The sequence below is a fragment of the Nannospalax galili genome, unplaced genomic scaffold (assembly GCF_000622305.1).
Source record: "Nannospalax galili isolate Female #2095 unplaced genomic scaffold, S.galili_v1.0 scaffold72, whole genome shotgun sequence".
Lineage (NCBI taxonomy): Eukaryota > Metazoa > Chordata > Mammalia > Rodentia > Spalacidae > Nannospalax > Nannospalax galili.
The window spans coordinates 6947758-6954056 of record NW_008336933.1 but is presented as its reverse complement, the minus strand read 5'-3'; the positions used below and the strand labels follow the sequence as shown (position 1 = coordinate 6954056).

The following is a 6299-nucleotide window of genomic DNA, read 5'->3' as shown; positions in this document are numbered from 1 at the left end:
GCGAGAAAAGAAAGGTGAACTGGAGCGGAGGAGGGGAGGCCCGCAGTGCTGAGGGGAGGGTTTCTGAGAGCGGAGGAGGGGAGGCCCGCAGTCCTGAGCGGAGGGTTTCTGAGAGCGGAGGAGGGGAGGCCCGCAATGGTGAGGGAGGGTTTCTGACCGCAGCGGAGAACTGAGGAGGGAAAAGGAGCCGGGTTGACTCCAAAACAGCGTGTGTGTTTAGCATTTTTTTTTTCTGGTCTTTTTGAGACAGGGTGTCCCCGTAGTCCCAGCTGTTCTGGAACTCACTACCTAGACCAGGCTGGCCTTGAACTCACAGAGATCCGCCTGCCTCTGCCTCCTGTGAGTGCTGGGATTAAAGGCGTGCACCACCACGCCCGGAGTGCTTAGCATTTTTGAGGTCTTGGGTTTCATCCTGAGCACCACAGCAAGTAAATACATAAATAGAAGAACAAATAAAAAGGAAAGAGAAGAGAAAGATGGGGAAGAATCAAGGAGGATGTATAAAAACTGTAAGAATCAAATTTTGACTTTTTTCAGTTAGAGAAGAATTCATTGTAACTGCATCTTTAAATGTGTACAGAAGGTATCAGTCTTGTGACAGACATGAAATGTTACCCAGTCCTTGCTCTGGGCTTTAGGATATCTTATGAAATGAGTTAAAATCTTTCTCTCCTCCTCCTTTCCCTCTCCATTTCTTTGTAGTTTTTGGTCAGGATAGTACTTTTTGTATCCCAGGCTGCCTGAAAGTGCAGGAACCTCCATCTCCTGCTTCTCAAGTGCAAGATTACAGACATGCATCACCACACTCAGCCTAGAATTTCTGTTTCTGTTATTTTTATGTTTTATTTATTTTTCGGGTATGAATGTATTGCCTGCATGTGTGTAAGTGCACCTGTGTTGTGCAATGCTCATAGAGGTCAGAAGAGAGCATGAGATTCCCCTGAAACTGGAGTCTGTAGAAGGTTGTTTGCTGCCATGTGGGTGCTGGGAATCTAACCTGGGTCCTCTGTAAGAGCAACCAGTGCTCTTAACCTCTGAGCCATCTCTCCAGCCCCAGAAGTTCTGTTTCTGAAACATTATTTCCAATAGTCAAAAAGTAGAAACAACTCAAAACCCATCCTGATTTGTGGATAAACAGTACATACTGCACACTTCCATGTTTACAAAGTGTCCAGAATGGGAAAATCCATTCATACAGAAAATTAGAATGGTTTCCAAGGATGAGAGGGACAGGAGAATGGGGAGTTTCCCTCTGGGGTGATGAACTGGGGCTAGACAGGGCTGGTTGGATGAAGTCAGCATCATCATGATCCAGTCATCTCTCAATGGTGCCATTAGCTGGAATCAAGCGTTCAACCCTTGAGCCTTTGGGGACATTTTATATCCAAGCCATAATGTCTGAAAATTTCAGCTGTGAACTCAAGAGCAGAAGGGACACTTACCCATTTAGTTAGCATCAAGTCTAAACCCTCATCTCTCCTTGTTTGTAGTCTAGCTACAGGTCCATTGAGAGTTGTGTGACCATAGACTTCGCTCTGATTTCAAAGGAAAGATTTTCAGCTGTGGTAGAAATCCTAATCCAAGCCAAGAACAGGACTCTTTTTCTTTCTTTTCTTTCTTTCTTTCTTTCTTTCTTTCTTTCTTTTCTTTCTTTTCTTTCTTTCTTTCACCTATCTATCTATCTATCTATCTATCTATCTATCTATCTATCTATCTATCTATCTATCTATCTATCTATCTATCTATCTATCTATCTATCTATCTATCTATCTATCTATCTATCTATCTATCTATCTATCTATCTATCTATCTATCTATCTATCTATCTATCTATCTATCTATCTATCTATCTATCTATCTATCTATCTATCATCTATCTATCAATCATCTGTCATCTATCATCTATCTGTCATCTATCATCTATCAATCATCTATGTATCTATCATCTACCTATCGTCTATCTATTATCTGTCATCTATCTACATATCACCTATGTATCTATCTAATCAATCATCTAACATTTTTCTATTATCATCTATCTATTATCTATCTATCATCTGTCTACCTATCATCTATTTATCATCTATCTATCTAATCAATCATCTGTCTAACATCTATTATCATCTATCTATTATCTATCATCTATCTACCTACCATCTATCTATCTATCTATCTATCTATCTATCTATCTATCTGTCTGTCTGTCTATCTATCTATCTATCTATCTATCTATCTATCTATCTATCTAACATCTTTCATCTATCTACATATCATCTATTTGTCTATCGTCTATCTAATCAATCATCTACCGATCATCACCTTTTTGTTCTTTCTTTCTTCTTCCTCATCTTCTTTCTCTTCCTTTTTCTTTCCTCCTCTCCCTTGATATATTTACTTTTTATTTATTTATTTTTTAGGATTTTCAAAAAAGTTTATTTAGAAAAGAATTAGCATATTTGATTAAATTTAAGACATTGGTTATATCACAGCATTATTTTTTGTCCTATGGAGATCAAGATGCTTTCAATTAGGACAAAATGTTTTTATATAACTTGAATTTTTACTTCACATTCATTGAAATGATTTTTACAGATGTTTTAAGGAAATATATTATTCTGTGTTGCTTATATATGCACATGAAAATAAAATGTAATTAAAGCAAATTTTAAAAAATGCAAATGCAAATAAATTTGTATTTTATCTAAAACACATATGTGCACACGTGCATGCACACACACGCACACACACACACGCACACACACCTGGAACATCCAAATGATACAAAAGGCAAGAGGCAAGGTCTAGGGTAGGGGTGACAGAGGGAGCTTCTCTGTCCCAGAAGTACATTCCCCTCCCAGCACATCAGTATAAGCCAACCAAAAAGGCCACTAAAACTTGGTATCCTGGGGTTTTGTTAGGATTCATTCCTTGAGTTTAATAGACTGAATTGTTGATGTGGGACTCAATTTAATCTCTAGCCCTTGCACCCTCCCTGGAGATCAGACTTGCCCAGAGTTCCTTTTTTTTTTTTACTAACATGGTTGGTCTTTTTTTTTTTTTAACTTTAAAAAAAATTATTGAGAATTTCATACATGCATATAAGGTGTTTTGGTAAAAGCCATGCCCACTCCCTCCCCTCCAACTCCTCCCATATCTCCCTATCACTTTTTCCGGACAACTTTGTGTACTCATTCTTTCTTTCTTTCTTTTTTTTTCTTTAATGGGGCTTTTTGCTACTCTATCATTCCTCCCTCAGAAGAGGTAACCCTAAAATCTTTTAGGGATTAGATAGAGCTCCCAAATACTTTTGACGTTTTTGGCCTTTGGAACAGAGTATTTATTTATTATTACTGTGTGTGTGCCATAACGGGGGTGGCATGCATGTGTTGGTTAGAGGACAACTTTGTGGAATTGGTTCTCTCTTTCCATATTTATATGGGTTCCAGGGAGCGAACTCAGGTCATCAGGTTTGGAAGCAGGCACCTTAACCCACTGAGCCATCTCACTGCTCCCCCGCCCCTTTTTAAAGCAGGATCTTCCTGTAACCCCAGCAGGCTTGGAACTTGCTGTGTATACCAGCCTAGCCTCAATTTCACAGAGATCCTCTTGCCTCTGCCTCCTGAGTTCCTGAGTGATCAGATTAAATGTGCGTACCACCATGTCTGGTTGACCCCCTTCTTTTTGTTGTTATTTTTGAGACAGGATCTCTCTGTAACCTCGGCTGACCTGGAACTTGCTGTATAGACCAGCCTGGCCTCAGTCTCATAGAGATCTGCCTCCCTCTGCCTCCTGAGTGCCATTAAATGCATGTACCACAACATCTGACTTCCCCTTCTTGTTTTTTGTGATGGTCTCATGTAGTCCACCAGGCTGGTCTCAAACTTGCTAGTAACCGAGGATAGCCTTCACTGCCTCATCCCCTGTCTCCAGCTCCTAAGCATTAGGATTACAGGTCTGTACCTCCATACCCAGCTTATTTCTTTCTAACAATTCGCAAAGTGGGAAGTGGCCTTGACCATGTCATTTACAGATGATAGAAGAATCTTAGGGCTGTGAAGTAATTTGCTAATGAGTTTCAAACCTTGGCTCCAGACCAACCACTTGCTTAGCAATGGGATCTTTAAATTTGGGGCTGGTAGGATGGTTAAGGTGCCTGCTGCCAAGCCCGATGACCTGAGTTCCATCTCTGGAACTAACATGGTAGAGAGAAAGAGAACTTTTTCCCAGAGATTGTTCTCTGACTTCCACATACACACAATGGCACACACACACACGCACACACACACACAACCTCAAAGACTCTATATCCTAATACAGAGATACCCACTCATCCATGTTCACTGTGTTCTAGTCACAATAGCCAGGAAATGGAAACAACTAGATGTTCATCGACTGATGAATGGGTATCGAAAATATGGTACATTTACACAATGAAATATTAATAACGACATTGGGGCTGGAGAATTGGCTTAGTGGTTAAGAACACTGGCTGCACTTGCAGAGGACCTGGGTTTGGTTCCCAGCACCCACATGGTGACTCACAACCACCTGTAACTCTAGTTCCAGGGGATCTGATGCCTTCTTCTGGCCTCCATGGGCATTGCATACACATGGTACCTTTACATATATGTAGGCAAAACATTCACACACATAAAATAAAAATAAATAAAAGTTTGAAGAAATTTAAAAAGAATAACAAAATTGGATCTCTGTGAGTTCAAGGCCAACCTGGTCTACATAGCACTTATATGTGGATGCCAGCTTTGAATCTTTAGGTGTATGTGTTTCAATTGGAAAATCCATAAAGGTCAGGAAACTGGGGTCTTGGGGGAGGGGGGTCATTGGAGGAAAGATGGAAAGATAGAAGATATAAAAGGAGAAGGGGAAATGGAATAGGAAGGGTTAAATGGGGGTGGGGAATGGGAGGGCAGAACAGAGGAGGGAGTATGGGGAACGATAACTAACACTAAAGGCCTTTTGAAAGTCATACAGCAACCTCCTACTGTAGAAGCCTCTTAAAGTATATGCATATACACATAGAAAAAGAGGTTTTTTATGGTGAAAAAAAATCTGTATTTGGAATTAGACTACTGGACTGCTTAGATGATCCCAATTTTGTTGGCAACATCCAAAGCATTGCAATCAGGAGCCAGACGAACATAGGCCTTCTTCTCTCCGTCAGGTCTGATCAGGGTATTGACTTTGGTCACATCAGTGTCGTAGAGTTTCTTCACAGCCTGTTTGATCTGGTGCTTGTTGGCCTTGACATCCATAATGAGCACAGTGTGTTGTTGTCTTCTATCTTCTTCCTGGCTGACTCAGTGGTCAGGGGGAACTTGATGATGGCGTAGTGGTCAAGCCTGTTTCTCCTGAGGGCGCTCTTGAGGGTATTTGCGCTGCCTCCAGAGCTGCAGGGTCTTGGGCCGCTGGAAGGTGTGTGATGGGCAGATCTTCTTTTTGTGACTGTGAATGCCTTTCACACTGCCTTCTTGACTTTCAGTGCCTTTGCTTTGGCTTCGGCTTTGGGAGGGGCAGGAGCTTCCTTCTTCACTTTCGGCACCATCTTGGTGAAAAGCTAAAAAGAGTTTAACTGGAATTACCCTATAACAGGGGGACTGTGCTCCTACTGGACACCACAGTCTAGAAAATTAAAATCCTGGCACCTGGAATGGGTTGTCTCTTCAGAGTTGTTGACCAGGGGTTCCCATAGACTCTCAAACAATGCAGGCTTGCCCTTGCTCTTGGTTACCCTCCAGAACTTGCCAGGAATACCCTGTTGCTGAAGGCACTACATATATGAGTTGTAGAACAAACATGGAGAAATCAAGTTTCATTCCTACTGGATAGTTTCCATAGTGCTGGAGGGTGCTGTGCATACTACCAGAAGAGAAAGGTAATCATCAAACTTACCCACCTGTGAACCCTGCAAACTACAATAACAACTGGTCTGGTAAGATATGTCCACTGGTTCAATAATGGCATAGATGTTATGAGAGTAACCAATCACTTCCTCATTGGATTTGAGGCCTGCCTCATGAGATGGTGCTCATACCTAACACTATCATCAGGGCAACAAACCTGTTACCTGACAGGTCAGGACTGTAAGAAAGAACTTAATACTATTATTCTATTAAATGGACATAGTGTTATACCAATTCCTAATGACTTATTGTTATACTCATAGATTAGTGAACCTCTCAACTCTCACCAGAGAAACTTCTTTCATTATGCTTTTTTTTGTTTTTTTTTTATTTATTTATTATTATTATTATTTTGGTCTTTTTGAGATAGGGTCTCCC

At 40.9% G+C, this 6299-nt stretch overlaps 1 pseudogene; it reads right to left on the bottom strand.

Moving 5' to 3' along the window:
* Positions 1–5099: 5099 nt before the first annotated feature.
* Positions 5100–5563, bottom strand: LOC103732908 (annotated as a pseudogene).
* Between the last annotated feature and the right edge of the window lie 736 nt (positions 5564–6299).